Genomic DNA, 20793 nt, shown 5'->3' on the forward strand with positions numbered 1-20793 from the left:
AGATTTTTTGAGGGTAAATGTGATTTTAGATCGATGTTTAAAAAAATGACTTCACGTACACACCGCCTGACAGACGGACAAAGTCAAATCGACTAACTCGGTACACTAATCGTTTATATAATGGGTGATCCATAACGAGGTTTCCTACATTTTTAAAGAAAAAACACAAAATCAAATTTAATGGGGAATTTTTATTATCATTCGAAATAACGTTCTTTGGCATTTATTTTTTGAATATTATCTCTTTCAAATATTGGCCGTGGCTCCGTCTCAAATATTCCACCCGTTGAGTACAATTATCGATAACTTGTTCAAGCATTTCGACTAGCAACTGTTTTGGTTCCAGGACTGAATCAAAGCGGGATTGTTCATGCTTCAATTTCAGGTATCAAATAGTCAGTTATCATGGCGCGATAAGGGTCGGCAGTGACGGTGACATTCTCAACGATATCATTTTTGAAGAAGTATGGAACGATGATTCCACCGGCTCATTAACCACATCAAATTGTAGTTTTTTCTGGATGACATGGCAGCTCTTGAATCTATCCAGGTTGCTCTTCTTTCCAAATGCGGCAATTTCGAATTTTTACATACCCATCGAGCCCGGAATGAGCCTCATCGCTGAACAAAATTTGGCTCGAAAACGTCGGATCTTGTTGGAACTTTTCAAAAGCCCGTAGAACGAAGCGATGTCGCTTAGAAAAATCATGCGGCTTCATGCTATATACTTTGTAGGGTCTCTAATGTGTTTTCTCCTGTGCTACATGGCACTACTTCATGGCAAACCCTTCAAAATGTAATTACATTTAAAAATGTCACCAGCAAAAATGGTACATTGGGTTATGCCCACTACTAAAAGCGTACTCAAAAAGCGCTATCGCAAAGAATAATTTAAATACGGTTACACTATGCAACTATAACTATTAATACGAACGCATGCCGTTGTAGGCACTTACAAACATACAAATATATTTTCCAATTCGTACTACAATAATTCAGAATTCGATTCCGATTGCCGTCGTAATGATGATATGTAGTCGCAGCAACGATGACTCTAGCAACGGCGGCGGCGGCTATGGCGACAACGGCAACAACGACAACAATGACAAAAGCCACTGCAAACGCTCCCGTACGCTAGTGCCCAGAGTAAACACAAAGGCAAAGCAACAGGCAGCCGTGACAGTCGTTATCAAGCGTTTAACGCGTAAAGAACACATGTTTCGTTAATACGGCGAAGATTTTCGAAATTGTGAAAATATCAAACACACACACTTATAAGTTACGGAAGTGAAAAGTCCCGTACAATTCGTTCGTGAAATTTTAGTTTGTATTTTGGAAAATTATTCTGAAAATTAGGACGCGTTTCGGGACTTCAGTGCATGCTGTCATTGTATTAGTGTATTTGCTTTGACTTGGGCGCCGCGATAATCGTGACGACGCGCCTGGAAGATCTTCCCGCTATCAACTGCCATTGATAAGAAAGCCAAAGTTCGTTGTTCAGAAAACTGTTTCATTATAAATATTTGAAATAAATTTTCGCGTTTATGAAATTTACCGTTGCTTCTGTATATATTATATGTGTAGATAAATAAGTGCGCTGTATATTTTAAAAAGTGTTTTGAATGAAAAGTGTGTACGAATTTTAAAAACAAAACATCTGTTATTGTCTGCGTTATATAGTTATATCTACATATAGATTGGATCTCGTTCTACAATTCGCGTCTGTTTTGGGTTTCCTTGCGTGAATTTTGAAGAATTGAAGAAATCACTGTGAGTACTAGTGGTTATGTGATTTGTAATTTTTCATAATTAAGCCACGATCGAAATTGTTTTTAATGTAATTGTATTGTGCATTAATGATTTGGAAGATTACGAACAATTTAATTTATTAGTATAAAGACAATAAAGTGGTTGAGTAAGCTTTGCGTTTATAAATAACATGGTATACAAGTATAGTATATCCCGGGTTATTTTTAAGGGGTTATGCTGTTCCTAGTTCAAAGAATAAGCGGGTTTTGCTGACTGCTTTTATCCTTTTTATTGACTAACAGCCATTTGGTGGTTTAAGGGTTTGAAACCCGGCTAAAATAATACACAAAATAGTGCTAATACACTGTTATTTGAGGTGCATGGTTTTAAGTTTGACTGTGACAGCATCACAAACTGTACTGAGGGTCATACTTTACTAATTTAGCGCTCACTACTACTGGGCTTACACTAGTCTTAATAAATTTTTGGCTTGATTGATTCTTCTCATATCGGAAAAATAGATTTCAAGGAAAATAAAAGTACTCTTCGGTATATTATCGAAATCGCCAATTTCGGTCCCCATAATTGGTTATTAATAACATTTCTTAAAAAAAATATAGCAAAATAATTGCCGGTGCCAAAAACTGGACAATTTGTAAAGTCATTTTAAGCCATGAACTTTATTCTAATTTCTTAGAATATTTTATTCATTATTAAATTTCTTTTAGATAGTAATTTTACATAAAAAAGAGGTCTAGTAGAGTAATTTTCAAAGCCTGACTTCAATTGAATCAAATGAGGAGGTTTAATGGGTGAGTCCTTTTAGTCTTCTACGCTTTTGACTAGTATCCATCGGTTAGATTGCGGGTACATTGTCATAGATCTCGAGGCAGAGAAAAGACAAAGCCAGAGGTACTACTAAATTCGACTACTGAACTCTTCAAAAGTTTCCTTCTCACTGTGAGCTCCTTTAAGTCTCGAAGGCAACGTTGTTTCTCACATGGAAAGTTGCACTTAGTGTTGTGCCAAGAACTTTGTTTTGAAAGACTTGAATAATTTTTATAACTTTAATAATGTATCTTAAGTTTTCCACGAAGTTTGTAGCACCTAGAAGATCCTATAAAATAAATACAAGAGTCGATTTAGACATGTTCGTTTGACCCTCCGTATGTATATAGTACTTGAAATAGTGCATCAGTTTGTGAGCTATCGTTATAAAACTTTGGACACGTATTTTTATCGCCAAGAAGGTGCTCATTTGTCGGAACCGTAAAATCGGACCACTATAGCATAAGTTGCTATACAAATTGAACGATACAAATCGCAAAATATGGTATAGTATATTATCCAAGAGAAAGCTATTATCGGCGAATAGTTTTTTCAGATCGGACCACTATGTTTTTGCTCTCGTTTGAAAACTTTTTAATTTGTGAGGGATATTCTAGCTTCCGCAGTTAACCGTTGTTTTTTTTTTTTATCTAATAGCCTATATATACCAAGAGAAAACTTAAAGTTGGAAATAGTTATTTCTAAAATTTTACAAAAAATATATAAATATAATACATAACAGACGAATCATAAATTTTTTTCTGAGCCGATTCTGAAAAAATTTAGTAAATAGCCTGTATAAGGGCACAATATTCAATTTAGGCAGTGCTGCAATCCTCATCTATTTATCTTATCCATGAGAGAAAGGCTTTTGGGAGTAAATAGCCGACATTATTTTGTTCAGTTAAAGAAGTTACGAGCTTCATTAACCCATTTTCAATGTTGGCAACTTATTTTTTTTGTATACCCCTCCGATGTGAAAAACATAGGCCACTCGCTGGGTGATTCTTCACAAAAGTTTAAAGCTGATTGTAAAATAATAACTTGTTTACCCACACTTGTGCACCCGCGCTCTTTGCATTTCCGCATTCCTGATTTTATAGTTATATTATATATTGAAAATACATTGTACCGATAATTAATAATATTTACATAACGCGTCTATCGGCTCGTCAGCCGGCAGAAATCAAATAGTTTGTTTTACTAAAGCTCGGAGGTGTGTAATTTATCAAATATAAATGAGTTATAGAATAAAAAAGGAGAGGCTTAGTTCGGGTGGAACCCACTACTATATAGTATAATATCGCAATTTAAAGGTATTTAAACGCTTGTAATATTTTGGGGATCGGTAAAACTTTATTAAAAGGCTGACACATGCCTATTTACAAATTCAATATTTGTTCCTGAAAGATATTTTAACTGATTTCATTTGATTCTCTCACCACCAGAGATTCAGCTGAATATTCAAATCTATTTGAAGCCAATTCCATTAATAGAAATAAGTATATTCATTATAATAGTACTAAGGGAAGGATTGACTAGAATTATTTTAGTCAGTTATTCGCACATTATTCCATATGAAGTGTGATCCATTTTGAGGTTCCCTACCTTGTTAAAGAAAAAACACAGAAACTTCAAATTTAATGGTGAATGTTTATAATCAGTTGAAAGAACATTCTTTGGCGTTTATTTCTTGAAGATTGGCTACGTCTCAGATTGTCCATCAGCTGATCACATTTTTCGATGATTCAGTCGAGTATTTCGACTGGTAACTGGCGAATGACACACGAGATCTTTTGCTACAAGACCTGAATCGAAGCGAGATTGTTCGCGTAGACTTTAGACTTTACATATATCCACAGAAAAAATTCTAATACATTCCAAAATCTACTTGTCTAGCAAAGCTAATTGTTATAATGTATGTATGGTATACCCTTAATGCATAGTTTGAGGTGTTACACATAACCGTTTTGTGAACCAAGCTATTACACACCTTGCAACATGTTGCGCCAGTATAAAATGGTAAATTTTATACGATAAATCTCTTCACAATTTCAAATTGTGATGTAGAAAAATAGCTTTCCTGTCGACATTCTGAGCCATTAGCTGATGACAGTTCTAATTGTAAACTAATCATAGCACAAATGACTATAAGGGTTATAAGTCATAAATGACAATCTTTGTTGACATAAGCTTCTAATTTCACTCTTAGGTTACTTTCTTTAGACTTCATTGCTTAGAACAATAATTGCCGCCCTTTAATAAGAGTGTAAATACTAAGTAAATAAATAACAATAGCAATGAAATAAAACGGCAGATAGTTTTTTGAAAGGCACTCTAAAAGCTACATATGCATCTGAGTGGACACTTGTATCTATAGTATTAAATATGATGAGGCATTTAAACACACTTTGTTTACTTTGCATTTGTAATAGTTTTGTATGATTCACAAACAGGCAAAATAAAAATAAAAAAAACAGTCAAGAAAACAAACAGAAACAGAATTTGATTCCAGGCGTTTATTTTAGCAACTTACACCGCCGATAAAAAAAAAGAAAGAAAGAAGCATTTTCGCAAATAAATCGGAAAATGTAAATAAATTCAAACAAGTGTAGGCACATGTGTATTATTTGTTGTTTTTTATTGTTTCATTTGTCGACGGGAACTACAGTCATTTGTTAATCTTACGCGTCTGTTTATTTGGAATGCAATTATTTTTGGGAGTAAGTGTATTACGTTGCCGCCTCTTTAAGCTGTCGATGCAGATGGAGACCCAGTGAGAAATTAATATTGAACAAATAAAAAAAGTGGAAAACTATTACGGTAGTGGCTACATAATTAGTAGTTGCTAAAAGAAGTACATTAAGACCATAATAAAAAAATATTGCAATTTGAATACTTGTCAAAAATTTGTAGAGCAGACTTTTTCTACATACAAAATCGTCACCTAAAATGCAAAATGACGTAACACCACTTTTCATAGGTTGACAGGCGAAGGAAAAACGATGTAATAGAAACCACTCATATTGAAACAAAATTTGAGTTTTGGTTATGAAATGGTTATATATGAGTTATAAAGTGGTTATATATTGGTTATAAAGTGGTTATATATTGGTTATGTCTGACAGAGGAAGCTAAATATTGTATGCATACATATAAATATGTAACATTATGTAGTGAATCGTAAGCAACAAAGAACTCAAATTAGATTTCTTTCATAATACGTTATTTCTCATTTTAGGTGACGATTTTTTGTTGAAACATTTTTTTTAGCTTAATTCAGCCAGATTTTGCCCCCAAACGTCAAAAAATTACTCATTAATTGGACATAAAGTCTAGTCAATAACATTTTCTTTAAATCGCTGGCTATATTTAGCATAATTAGAGTGAATCAGAGATATTTAGGTCAAATAAAGGAAAATAAGACAATTTTCATATAAATTTATATTGAACTGCTATGACAAGTGTGTATTAATTTGCAAATCATCTCGAGTTGGCTAAGTATTTCACCGTATCCTCCTGGTGTGAACTTCTGCCATTCAATATATCAATATGTGCTTAATGGATATTGCGTTTCCTGTGTATCTTTAACTTGTGTCTAATTGTAAATCGCCTTATTTTGAATGCAAATTGTGTAGAAGATTAATTGATAAAATTCTAAGCAAAACAGCTTAATGAGACAGTGTCAATCTAGCGGATTGTATGTCGTGTGAATGGCTACAAAGCCGACATCATATTATACGGCGTTTTCATTAGGTGAGGGTTAGTCAACAGTGCATATTTAATGCAAATAGTATAATATTATTTATTATTTCCAAGTTAGCATGCAAAACTTGTAATTAAATTGAATTTTACCCAACACTTTATTGTATAAAAATGGTAGTTATTGTGCGGGTTAGTAATTTACTGTTTTAAAATTCGTTTAAATAGTAGAAAAGAGGTAGAAAAGAGCAATAATAAAATTAAAACTATTAAAAATATTAATTATATATTTTTTTTCATGGGCGTCGCTTTAAAAATTGTGATTAGTCCCAGCAGTCATGACCAGCGCCAGAGAATTACCAAAAGATCGCATGACGACACAATTTTTTATAAAGCATACCGAATATGATGAATTTTAAAATAATTTTAACAGAATGTTGACAAGACGCTCCAACTTTATTTTGATTAATTAATTGGATATAGAGAAGAAAGAAGAAAAGAACGGGTTTCAAAAATTCGATTTTTTTAGTGTCTTATTATAGTTTCGGAAATACAGCTTTGAGAATTTGTGCGCTCGAGGCTAGGTAGGCTAAGTGCGCCGTCTTTAAACGCGTTTTTCTCGAAACCGATTTTCATGAATTTTTTTTTTGAGATACAATTCCTAAAAACATGCCGAAGGATTTTTTTTCGATTACAACTATTTGAAGAAAAATCGTGAAATTTTCATATTTTTGTAAAAATGTTTGCCATAAATTCTAATAAAATATTTCATTTTTTATATGAGAAATGAAAGCTGAAAAATGAGGAAACTCATGTACTTTTAATTTTCTAATTTCAATCTTTCTTTGCAAATAATTAGAAAGCGTCAATAGTTTTGCTCTCTCTGACACTCGTTGTTGTTACAAAACGCTACTTTCGACGCTCAAATTTATAGGTGTCAGCTGTTATTTGTTTTAATTCGCCACTAATTATTGATAAATCAAAACAATTTTAATCGTTAGGTAAACTAGAGACACGCTTCCAACTGGTTATAAAAGTGCTTTGCACACATTCGTGCTCGTATATTTGTGTACATTACTACTTATGCATTATTTGAAGCCGTTTATGAGTAAATATATAGTGTACATATTGACAACAACTTAGCAAAGGTGAATACATGCATATTTGTTGCTGTCAACATTAGGCTATTAAACGTCATACATGTAGTGTGGCTGATTACCGATAGCTTCTAGTAAATGCAGTGATAAAATGACAAGCTTTTGCGATAGTAAAACAACTACTTATATTAATATATAGATGCATAAAAATATAAATAATTATATGTGGATACATATGTCTGTAAACATACAGTAGTAGACTCATACGCCAAGAATTAAAGAAATAAACTGAAATCATCGCATTGGTTGCCGGTAGACACTACAAGTGTAGATTAAAAGTGGGTCACTTGTGACAAGAACAAACAGTCGTGATAAAACGACGCTAGCGGTGTTCAGCCCATGATTAATGGTTAAAAATGTTTTGCTACTTGTTTGGTAAGATTGGCTGGAACTCATCTACTATGAGCGGCTCACATACGGCCAAACTCCTTCATTCGGATGTGCACTGTCCACATTTTGAATAACTGAAGGGCGTCCTGATTTGGTTAATAAGAGAGGCATTGTGTTCCATCAAGAACACGCCAGGCCGCACACAAAGATAGTGTCTTACTTGAAACGCCCGGAGCTTGTTTGGGATATTCTTGTGCAAGAGGTTCATAGTCCAGACTAGCTTTTCTGCAAATAGGGGCGAGTGAGTATTATGAAATAACAGTGAAAATGTCAAAAATTTATCGAAAAAAATGTTGGTTAGAGATTGGCGAATCGAACATACAATTAGTATAAATTGTATAGACTAGCACAAAAAAAAAAAAAAAAAAAAAAAAAAAAAAGAAAAAAAAAAAAAATAAGTGTAGAAAAACAAACTGTTGGAGTAGTAAAGCCTTCTATTTTTGCAAAAAAAAAAATCTACTATCTTCAAAGAAAGATTTCAAAAGATAGTAGAAAACTATAAACATTCAATGCAAGATTTGTTTCTATACTTTTTAATGTCACTGCTTAGTCAAGTTTCTGGTGGAAAAATGTTTTTAACGATACAATTTGGCAGCAGAGAACGATAGCTGGGATAAAAGACGAAGAGAAAGCTGTTTGTACCATTTTTATAGCTATTGACGACCAGGACAATTGTAATTATTTCTGAAAGCGAATGTTTCCCTATAAATAAAAAGGATTAAGTGTAGAAAAAACCGTTTACTAATATTTATTTAATAAAAATACTATTTTTTACCAAAAACTCATAAAAAAATAGCAAAAATTAGTTCACAGCCTAACCAGGCGTTGTGGTAAATTAGTGATTCGATGCCAAAATAATAGTAATATATTTTCTATTTAAAATTTTTGAGAGGAATTAGAGTAAATACTTCGATTCCAGGGTCAAAAATTTTAAGAGAAAACCGATTTATGGCATAAAAAACCTGTTGGGATTCGGTTATAAAGGGTACAAGTTTACATTTTGTTTTGGTTTTATCAATGATGGGGCATGAAATCGAATAACAACCGTTTTACAAAACACATTGTTAATTGTAATTAAGTAATTATTACATTATTAGCATAATAATCTTTCATAGCAAATCTTTCATAACAAATTTCATGTCGTTTGTGAAGTTATACAATATATTGGCTCCTAAAATGTAAAATAACGTAACATCACTTTTCAAAAGTTAATAGAAGAATGAAAAACGGTATAATAGAAACCACTCATAGAAACAAAATTTGAGTTTTAGTTATAAAATAATTATATATTGGGTATATTTGACAACGATTTTCAATATTTTTCTTGATGATACGTTATTTTGCATTTTAGGTGTAATATGTAATTCTAACTTCGGGGCCATTCCCCACATTTAATTTTTCAAATAACTCAACTCAATAAGACATTGCTAAATCTCTAAATCTATTAAAGTGTCAATTAAGAAAAATGCGAGCTTCTATTTTTGTTTGATTTAAATTGATTTAGATCTTTCTCAATTCTTAGTAACATTAAATATACACACACATGTAGTCAATAGCACTATTTTCTCTGCGACGCTCAAGTCCATTCACTAAAATCGCAAAAAAATTAAATTAAATTAAAGCAAGTAAAAACGTTTACGCGCACCTCTAGGTTGTCGGACTTTGTATACATATGCGTTGCGCAATACACGAGAAGAGAAGGTATGTAAGTATTTATAAATATATTATATTTGGCACTACTTTCGTAATACTATTTAGTCCTCTTAACGCATCGATCGATATTTAAACTAATTCTTTGGGACTATTTTTAAGTTTTCGTAAACACTTTGTATAATTTTTAATATTTTTCTTAATATATACTTCGATTTAAGTGTATAAAGAATTTTAATAATAATAATTGCAACTATAAATTTACTTAAAAACTTTTGTGTATTGCAATATTTCGTGTTTTTAAATTTTTTTTTTTAATTAAAAATGTTATGTGGCAAGCTTGTAAATAATTTTATTTTTATTTTTAAGCTCTCGAAATATATTTTCAAACAGGTGATAACTTTAAAAATTTTTTTTAATTTGAAGCTCTCTAAAACCTTTTTATGCACTAAATAGCATCTTATAAATGGTTTCGATTAATGATATTCAAACAGATGGCAACCTTCTACATTTTTTTGCTTTAACTTTAACTCCTGCTTTGACTTCATTTGACTTTTTTAATTTTAACTTATCGGAAATTTTTTAGTATTTAGTGTGCCTTATAAATTATTTTGATTACAGATATTCAAACTGGTAGCAACTTTTTACATTCTATACTCTCATCTACACATATCCAAAAATCTAAAAAATACGTAGTGGTATGAAGCCCTTGTGGCGAAAAGACTACAGTGGTAAAAAGGAATACATATAATACAACCAGCGAGAAGAAACTTCTTTGCCCACGATTGATGTCACTACCGATATAAATTCACATTTCTTAAATTTTTAATCGTTGAAAATCTAATTTCTATAATTCATTAAATTTAGGGTTTCTTCTAATTTGACGTTATTTCTATTAGCATTTAGAAGTTTGAAGACTTTGAGTTATTTTTACACTCTTCAACCGGTTAGTAGTTTAAAGAACTTCAATTATAATTAATTTATTGTCTTTTTATTTTTATTAATAGTTTCAGTGCGATGTCAAAATGGCAAAAACAACGCAATGCAGGTTTTTGTAATTATTTTTTTATTATCACATTAGGAATGGATGATTTATTTTGTTTTGGGTGAAGACATCTTCTAATTATATGTACACTTTCATCGCCTTTGACACCGTTAAACTTTCAACATTTGTTTTGGTGTTACCAAGTAGTATAATAATAATTATCTAATTTTAATTACATGAGTTATATTTCGAGCATTTTTAATTAGTGAACACAAAAAACTGTACTGTAGTTTTAAAGTAAACGTTCTTGATAAAACTAATAAAACTAATTTTCGAGTTTTAGAAAAAAAACATTTAAATTTTTTTTGATAATAAAATATAAAAGTCAAATGTTTGCATATAAATCATGAATTCAGGATATTTGTTATATTATATTATTATATGCTATTATTTCTTAAATTATTTAAATACAAGCATTTAAATATAAATATATACACTTATTCGAACCGATTTCGTATATGTATGTATATTGCACAAATATAAGAAAAAACTCGAAGGCTGAAGTTTTGGTGAGAAATATTGAATTCACTGAACTTGAGTTGACAACGTATAAAWGAAATACTTATGTCGACCTGAGAGGTTACTTAGACCCTGAACAGGGTATATTAAGTTTGTCACGAAGTTTGTAACACCCGAAGGAAGGGTCGGAGACCCTATAAAGTATATAATAATAATACCCAACGATTACCCTCCTCCCACCCAACCGACGCGAGGCGCGCAATCCGCGAACGAGCGGAATTCGCCGAGTCATAAAAGGCAAGGGAGTTTTAAGCATTGCGATCTTAAGCTGCTCAGCTAGAGAAACAAAAATTTCAACAGCCAAAACTAAGAATTAGATTAAAGTTTATAATTTTTAAATGTTACTTGTTAAGAGTAGATAAAATAATATTTTTAATGGTAAAGAGTGAATCTGAATCAGATGTGTTGGAATGAGAATTGAAATCGTGACATATACGGGGGAATGCTTCGTTTAACTCGAAATTTGTTCTAGAAAATTTTAAAAGTAAAGGACTAAACTGCCTGGTAGAGCGAGCGGGAATGTTAAAATTAATATCAGACAAGAGAGATGGGCTACAGACTGACCCATTGATGAGTTTTACAAGAAATATTACACCAAACATTACCCTACTACTAGCAAGTGTAGGGAGATTTATAAGCTTTAAACGGTTAGTGAAAGGGGGAAGATTTAAATTGGAATCCCAATGCATATGGGTTAAGGCAAAAAGTAAAAATTGTTTTTGAACGGATTCTATTTTCTCAGAATGAACTTAATAACAAGGTTTCCATACCACGGAAGCATACTCTAATATAGGCCTCACCAAAGATGTAAAATGAATTTTTGTGGTAAGCGGATCTATATAAATATATATAATTTATCAGTATGTCGAGCTGAGTCGATTTAGCCATTTCCGTCTGTATGTCTGTCTGTATATTTACGAACCAGTCCCTTAGTTTTTAAGATATCGTTTTGAAGTTCGCAAACGTCATTTTCTCTACAAGAAGCTGCTCATTTGTCGGAACTGCCTATATCGGACCACTATAACATATAGCTGCCATACAAACTGAAAGGTCGGAATCAAGTTGTTGTATGGAAAACTTTCACATTTCACAATGTATTTACACAAAAGTTGGCACAGGTTATTTTTTAAAGCAATAATGTAATCTCCGAAGAAATTGTTCAGATCGGCACACTATAACATATAGCTGCCATACAAACTGGACAATCGGAATAAAGTTCTTGTATGGAAAACTTTCACATTTGACAAGATATATTCACGAAATTTGGCATGGATTACTGCTTAGGGTAACAATATAATCTCCAAAAAAATTGCTCAGAACGAATTACTATAGCATATAGCTTCCATACAAATTGAATACAAACTTACTAACAGAAATGCACCTGTGAAGGGTATTTAGCTTCGGTGCAACCGAAGTTAACCTTTTTTCTTGTTTTTAGAATGTGATTTATTGATCTTAGTCATCTTCTCTCTAAATCTGGCCATCCGCCGTAAGCCGTAATTTGACAAATGAAGGATAAAACGTCTACATAATTTAAAGTAATTTATGGAAATTTACATGCTTGTAGACTTTACCACACTATTTATCATGTGTGCCCCGATGAAAGGTTCTAAAATTTCTTAATATTTACGAAGGGGTTTTGAGATCAGTAATTCTTTGACATAAGCCTTTGAATAATTAGAAACAAAATATAGAAGGCGCTAGGCTTAGGCCGAATATGAAATTGGGTACATACATATGTACACATGTATATTTAGGAAAATAAATATTTGTAGCTTTTAGATTACATCACTCTTATGTATGAGCATTTCCTCTTTTTTCATCTTATAATTGTAAAAATTGCCATAATAAGCGCTAAAGTTCAGATTTAAATGCTATTTAACTGCTATTTAATTGCGCCAAATCAACCATAAATTTCACTATTTTCAAAAATATGATGTGAATTACTATTCTGGAATACCATATATACTACACATATGGATTTATGTAATTAGATTGCAGGTTGGTGAATGTACTTAATTACACATATGTATGTATGTAAATTTGCTTACTTGAAATTTAAATTTAAGCGTAACTTTATAGTTTCGATCATAATAAAATTTCAGTGTCTTCTAAGGTTGAGTGTGAGCAACAAGTGTTAAATATACAGAGGAATGCAAAAAGTTATTAATTCGATTAAAATTTCATATTTGACAGTGAAATACGAACTTGAAATATTTTCGTGCGCATCAAGTTTAATTGGATGAATTCAAAGTATAATTCTATACACATTTGACATATAAGAAATGGAAATTCTTTTATTGTTGCCGTGCAATATTTTTCTAATCCAATAACGCAAAGGTTTCCGGTTTCTTCAAAAAGGTACTTGAATATTTTTAGATGTATATGTATGTACTGTTAATATATAAATAGCATTTGTATGTGCTTTATACTCATACATCTTAAGTGAGTGTCGTAAAATTAGCCAAGTAACAAAAGCTCAAATTTTTCAATACAAGAAGGGTGGGGAATCGAACAATTCACTTGGAGATTGCATAGCAAGCGATCAACTATTTACAACACAAGCTTAGTGTTTATTGTCATGAAACTATTTGATATGTTGTTATTAACAAATCTATTTTCGGAAAAGGCGGTGAGAAAAAAATATTTTTCATAAGCTCTTTTTGGGAGGTCCTTCAGTGAATTTTCTTTTATCTCTTCGATCGACTGAAAATGGGTTCCACGTAGCAAGAAAAAACCATACGGAGCCAAATACGGTGATTGATCGATGGTATTTATGGCGTTTTTGACTCTAAATTCGGTATCATCTATGAATTGCTCTTCCACAGTTCCAGCCGCGTTCAACGGATGTTTGCATGCCAAACTCATAATCCCATGTTGCTTCCGCAGTTATAATGTTCTCCATGAAAGAAACCTTTTTACGGTACTCTTTTTGTAAAAAAAAAAATCAACTTTATCGTAACGACTCGTGCAAGAACGCGTTTCATATCCAAAATATCCACTAAAATCATTCGAACGGACTCGCGAGGGATGTGGAGCTCTCTTGCCATCTCTCTAACACTTGCCTGCCGACATTCGCAGCGATTCCGCTCATAAAATTTGATTAGAAATACAATTTTTAAGACAAATTCTTTGTTCGATATTTTTATTCACTGTAAAAAACGCAACGATCTACTGAGGTTTACCGATTTAAGCACCTACTCTAAGCAAACTGGTAGACAGATCGCGCCCATATTTGGCATAGTAATTAAGGACAATCCTATCAACTTAGCAAAATACATTTTTTTGAAACTTAGTATCATATTTTTTTAACAAGGCAAGTTCAAGTGTTGCAGCAACAGCTCAAAATATATTCAGCATTTTCTTATATTTTTTGTCAAAATAATTTTGCTTATTTTGACATTTTATATTATGTATATAGGTCAACACTTATAAAATGCCATCATCTGTCCTACATATTGATAACACCTAGAAACATGCTGAGTATTTTGCGTGAAATTGCTAATAAATGGCAATCAAACTTGTGAAAACTCGCCGATTATCGGCTGAGTGCTAATCCTTATCTTTAGTGTTTGGGAAAAATGTAAAACAATTAAAATACATCTGAATAGGTTTAGACACACACTTGGGTATGCATTGAGACAATCTAGTAATGAATGTCACACACATAAGAAATATTTTATTTGTGTATACAAGTGATTCTGTATTTATACATTTATAAATAACTATGGAAACCTACATGTAATAAAAATAATCAGCAAAAATATTGCTATCAACATTATAATCAATGGCAAATATTAATTATAATCAGTGCAAGTAACGAGCGTTTGGGCTTAATGCGCATATCTATACATATATATCTGTCTCTTATACACATCTAGATGTGTATAAGAGACAGATATATATGTTTACATATCTGAATTTAAAAAGTTAATTCCTCAAAAACAAAAGCGAATTCAATCTGCCTCCACAATTAAAGTGACAGTGTTGAATAATTTTGTGTTTTTAAAGCGCTATGGAAGCAGAAAGATTCATTAATGATGCGAGAAAGCATTTTTGTTGCATCCACGTATATGTACAGTGGCGTGCAAAATAAGAGCAGTTGGAATAATATTAATGAAATGCAGATTTTTCGGCAGCTTCAAATATTCTGAGATAAAGTGTTTGGTTTTTACGAATAAAATATTTTGTTTATAATAAAAATAACGAGAGTTGGTATGTAAATTATATTAAAGTTACAGATGTTTTTCTAGTTGCTAGAGTCATGTTTTATTATTCTTCAAAATTTAAGAACTATTTATGAAATTAAGCAAAGACACAAAATTTTTTTTTTTTGAAGTTGTAAAAATATATATTTTCACAATTTTGTACATCTAAAACCCTTCGGACACCACGTAAGATCAGAAAATCTAATGTGATTTCGACTTCAAGAGATTTTTTTCAATTTATTGCACTTTTACGCTAAGTTTCGGTCGGTGACTGTGGAAGCGAGCGTAAATATTCTGATAGAAGAAATTTTTTAAGAATAAGAAATGAGTTTCCTCTGGTAAAAACAGCCTTTATTCAACAATATTTTTCTCATATTAAAGAGGAACTATTTTTTTAGAATTTTTTATTGTTACAAACATACACTATTAACAAAAAAATTCTGAAACTTTTGGAAAACAATATATTCGCCACTGCGATGCTATTTCCGGTGACCCCTCGGAAAAAAGATGCGCCCGCGTTGGCAGAATAACTCCTTATAAGAGCATCTAAATTGAAAAAAATAAATGTTTTAGTAAAAGCTTTAACTTAGTACTTGGGACGAAGGAAAAAGCTAAAAATTGGATTTTTGGCAGACATTAAAAAACAGAAAATGAAAATGTCAGTTGTGTAAAATTTCAAAAACACAGTTTCGAGAAAATGCGTTTAAAGACGACGCACTTAGCCTATATAAAACGCCTAAAAAATTATAATTATTTCAAATGCTGAAAATACAAAATTTTGCATTCTCCAGTTCAACAAGAACTTTTGAAAGTATCTACTACTAATTTAAGCGCATTTTTTCTTGTCGCTACTGTATACAAATTACGCATATCATATTGTTTTCTCATATTTATATAATGTTTAATTTTAATTAATGCAAATAATGGGAAATCATTACTTCGGATCGTGCCTCAAGCCCATCATTTTAAAAAACAATAAAACAACACAGTTATTCATTGATATTTGTTAGTATGAAAACTATCAATAAATAAAAAAACTAATAAATCGAGCATAATAAAACTGGTTTCAGACCCTCACTCAAGTCCCTCAGTATTTTTATTACTTATTTGAACGCTTTTATATTGCTTAGCACTCATTTGCAATCAAATTAAACCGTTTAACCGATCAATCAAATTTTAAAGCTTTTTAGAACACAAATCTTGCAGTAACAGATGGCTGACTAATGCATTTATCTGATATCATTGTTGTTGGTGCTATAAGTGCTACTGTTGCGAATATAAAACGATAATTATAAGCATTACAAAGCAGACGACAGTTTGAACAAAGCGCCTTAAAAGGCTACGTCACACAAATTTACATGTATGGTCTGCATGTAGGTGTGTTGAACTTGCGGTTTATGAGTTATCAGTTTCTTTGTTTTCTATTTCAGTTTTTTTTGAATGCTACATATGTCAATGTACGCATACAGCAAAGACTGTATAGTTTACAGTCGTCAAATTATGCGACATTTGATATCGCAACAGAAAAACATATGTATGTTGGGCGCAGAGCAATTCCTACTATTTGAGCTTTTGGTTTGTTTAAAAAAGTTTCAAATTGCCATATGCAAAGTTAGAATTTTTTATACACACTTGTATGCACGATTGTATTTGGCGCTTATTTGTTCAGACAATGCAACCATGAGCTCATATGGTTATTTTTAATTGCTTTTCAAAATAAACTTTTAAGCGGAAAATTAATTCTACGAATACAATACTTGTTTAAAGAATATCACAGACATAATTGCGAATTATTTCTAATAAATTGCGAAATACTAATGCGTAATAAGTAATAAAGTAAGATGCGTTTGGTTAATAGTTACATGCGAGGCAACCTGGCGTATGAGTAACATGAAGGATTATGCAAATATGCAAATACATTCTGGATGTCTAACAAAAATTAAAGTAAATAAGTAAACAAGTACATATTTTATACTTAAGGTTTGATTCTAGTTTTTGTCTCCATTTGTTCCTTCAAAAAGCTTCCAAAAGAAGTTTTTTTATTATCTTATTAAATTCTACAACACCTCTAGGATATTGTAATATTGCCCTAAATTTTCAAGTTGATCCGAGTAATAGTTTCGGAGATACAGCCTTGAGCACTTGTGCGCTCGATGCTAGCTAGCCTAAGTGAGCCGTCTTTAAACGCATTTTCTTCGAAACTGTGTTTTTGAAGTCAGTTGGCAAATGTTTTCGAGAATTTTTGTACAAAATGCCTGCCAAAAGTTCAATTTTCAGTTTTTTTCCTTCGTTCAAGGTTTAAGTGAGGTTTTAACTAAAACACGTATTTTTCACTTTAGATGACCCTGTAAGAAGTTATTCTGCCAACGCGGTCGCATGTTTTTTCCTAGGGGTCACCGAAAATGGTTTCGCAATGGTCAAGTTTAAAATATTTTTTCCGCAAAATTTCAGACTTTATTTGTTAATAGTGCATGTTTGTAACAATAAAAAAATCTAATAAAATATATCATTTTTTATATGAGAAAAATATTGTTGAAGAAGGCTGAAGGTTTACACGAGGAAATCCATGCAACCCCTTAACTTCGTCAATGTTGAAGATTAATTGAAATGAACACCCATCTCCTCAAGATGGTTTCCTGGGTATCGGACTACTATACAATATAGCTTTTGCGTTGTGTGACCGATAATAATCAAGTTCTTATAAAGAAGACTATTTTAATTGACAAGATATCTTCACGAAACTTAGCTTGGATTATTGTCTAAGATAATTGTACAATCTCGGAACAAGTTTTTCAGATTGAATCACTATAGTATGATAGCAAAAAATCGGGTTCGCGGAAAATATTTTACGGTTCTTTCTGAACAACTTTGCCAAGGCTTCATAGATCTAAAACGGGTTTGAGCCAACGATTTTTAAGGCAAAGTTTTTTAGACACTATAATTTGTATCATATGTCGGATGCGGTCAGATCGGACAACTATATCACATATCTCCCATATAACATATTATTCAGTTTCCTAAACCTTGCCTTAAAAATTGCTGTCTCGAAAACGATTTTAGACCCGCAGTCTCTTAGGAAAGTTGTTTGGAATAATCTGTAGAAATTTTCTGTAAACGCGATTTTTTTTGAAAACTTATCAGACCACTCGAATATAATATAATCTTCTTGAGAATGTAATTCCCCAGTTTTACTTGACGCGTAGAATATGTGGTTCTGAGATGGATGCTCCTTCTTACGATAAAATAGATAGTTATGGAATATCCATAAAGGCAGTATTTTGAATTGTTCTTATATACTATTTCTTAGTTGCGAAAAATATCAGGCATAACTAATTCCGTTTTTTTAGTTCTTCAATAGGCTTTTAAATCGAATAAGAAAATTAAAGGCCGTAAATTAAGACTTTGGAAAGCATTTTGCAAGCGTTCAAACGGTTATATGGAAATAACCGAGATATGAAGTTTTTATACACAGAAAGTTATAAAAGTAAGAATAATCTATAACAAATTAAACTGTTTAGTATATCGTCTCTTTATGATAAGAAAGTTGCGGACTGGAAGAAATTTAAACACAAATACGCAATCGTAAACAAACTAAGCGAAAAGATACACTACCCCAACAACATCTCAAGACAGCAAGCAACAATTTTCACTCGATTAAGGATCGGACACACGCAAGTCACTCACCAACATCTTCTAGGCGGCAATCCTACACCATCCTGCCCATTCTGCCCCAGCACATCATCCATGAAACATATATTCAATATCTGTCTAGCGCTAGAGAGTATTAGGCAAAAACACTTTAATTCTAGTCGTACACCATCTTTCGCAAACATTGCTAATATATGTAATTTTCTAAAAGAATGTAATTTTTATAATAAAATATAAACTTTGTAATTTTATACTATTATATCGGAGGCGAGGGCCATAGTAGCTTGTACTCCTTTCTTACTATTAGGTTTAATATTTTGTATATTTTTCCTAGTAAAATAATAATAATAATAATATATACATACATATATATCATAAACTATTAAATTTCCGCTGTCCAATATATCCAGTATATAACCATTTTATAACCAAAAAATTTTTGTTTCATTATGAGCGTTTTCTATTAAGTATATTGTTTTTCCTTCACTTATAAAGTTATGAAATGTGATGTTAGGTTATTTTGCATTTTAGCTAACGATATACAGATGTTCAAGCTCGGGTACAAAAGTAAAACTGACATAAATTTTAGTAGATTGTTTTTTTTTTAATTAATTGGTCTGCGGTCTCGACTTTACACGTTAAGAAAGTTTCGCCATTTTTTTGCGTTTTTTCCTTTATTTAATATTAAAAATTAAAATTCGCAATCTTCGCAGAAAGAAGTGGGACAACCTATTTGTTATTTTCAAAGGTAGAAAAGAAGATGGAAGAGATTTATAGTTGTTCGGTGTAAATATTTAGATTTAAATGCTTAGTTCGAATTTTTGTTTATTTGAATACGAAACTAATTTGGAATCAAATTGTTCAAACCATATTTGTTGCAATATATAGAATATATGTATTTATTCTTGCATAAATATTCAAATGCTGTGTTTGCAGACAAAATAAAGCAATAGCTGTCACGTTTCAAGAAAGAGTCTAACAAACACCCGCCGAATTCGACAACATTAGAATCTGCTAGCTAGTTCAATGACCAGACGAAATATATTCAGAAAGAGAAAATACAAAGAAGCTTTTACAGTGTTTTTGGTCGGTGAGACCATATTTTAGTAAAAGAGTGTTAAGAAATATATTTTTAAGCAATATTATATCATATTTAGACTTAATAATATAAGATGATGCATTTCGAAATTCCCTACTTAAAAAAAAAGAAAAAAAACACAGAAACTTCAAATTTAATAGGGAATGTTTATTATCATTCGAAAGAACATTCTTTGGGATTTATTGTTTCAAAATTATCTCTTTTAAATGTTGGCCACGACTACATCTCAGGTGGCTCATCCGTTGAGTTCAATTTTCGATTACTCATTCGAGCATTTTGACTGGTAATTGGTGATTGACCCTCGTAATGTTTTGCTCCAAGATCTGAATCGACGCGGAGTTGTCCTCATAGACTTTAGACTTTACATATCCCCACAGGAAAAAGTCTAACGGTACCACACGATCTGGGTGGCCAATCGACCGGCCCAAAATGTGAAACTATCTGCTCACCGAAGTGTCCTCTGAATAAATCCATTGATTAATGCGATGTATGGGAAATGACGCCGTCTTGTTGAAACTAAATGTCGCGGAGATCACGAGCTTGTTTACATACACATTGAGCTAAAAATGGACCTCAATGCTGAACGAAATTTAGCACGAAAACGTCGGCTCTTTTTGGAACTTTTCAAGAGTTCATATAACGAAGCAATGTCACTTGGGAAGGTCGACCGGCTTCAGTTCTTACACTAGCTGTATTTTGTACGCTTTTAATTTAAGATCTCGACGTAAATGTGCCAACTCGTTTCGTACGTCAAACCGAGTTACTGCGAACGGCACCGAATCGACCCTCTCTCAGCTA

The 20793-nt window shown here is 32.0% G+C and overlaps 1 protein-coding gene across 1 annotated transcript in view; it reads left to right on the top strand.

The window, feature by feature from the left end:
* The first annotated feature begins 1159 nt into the window (after nt 1-1159).
* Nucleotides 1160-20793, top strand: part of LOC108972241 (protein croquemort-like) — a 38263-nt gene continuing 18629 nt past the window's right edge. The window contains exon 1 of the mRNA XM_018938773.1: nt 1160-1770. The gene's annotated coding sequence lies outside the window, so the exon portion shown is untranslated. The remainder of the gene's footprint in view (nt 1771-20793) is intronic.

The sequence above is a fragment of the Bactrocera latifrons genome, unplaced genomic scaffold (assembly GCF_001853355.1).
Source record: "Bactrocera latifrons isolate USDA-ARS-PBARC rearing strain unplaced genomic scaffold, ASM185335v1 scaffold_39, whole genome shotgun sequence".
Taxonomy (NCBI): Eukaryota; Metazoa; Arthropoda; class Insecta; order Diptera; family Tephritidae; genus Bactrocera; species Bactrocera latifrons.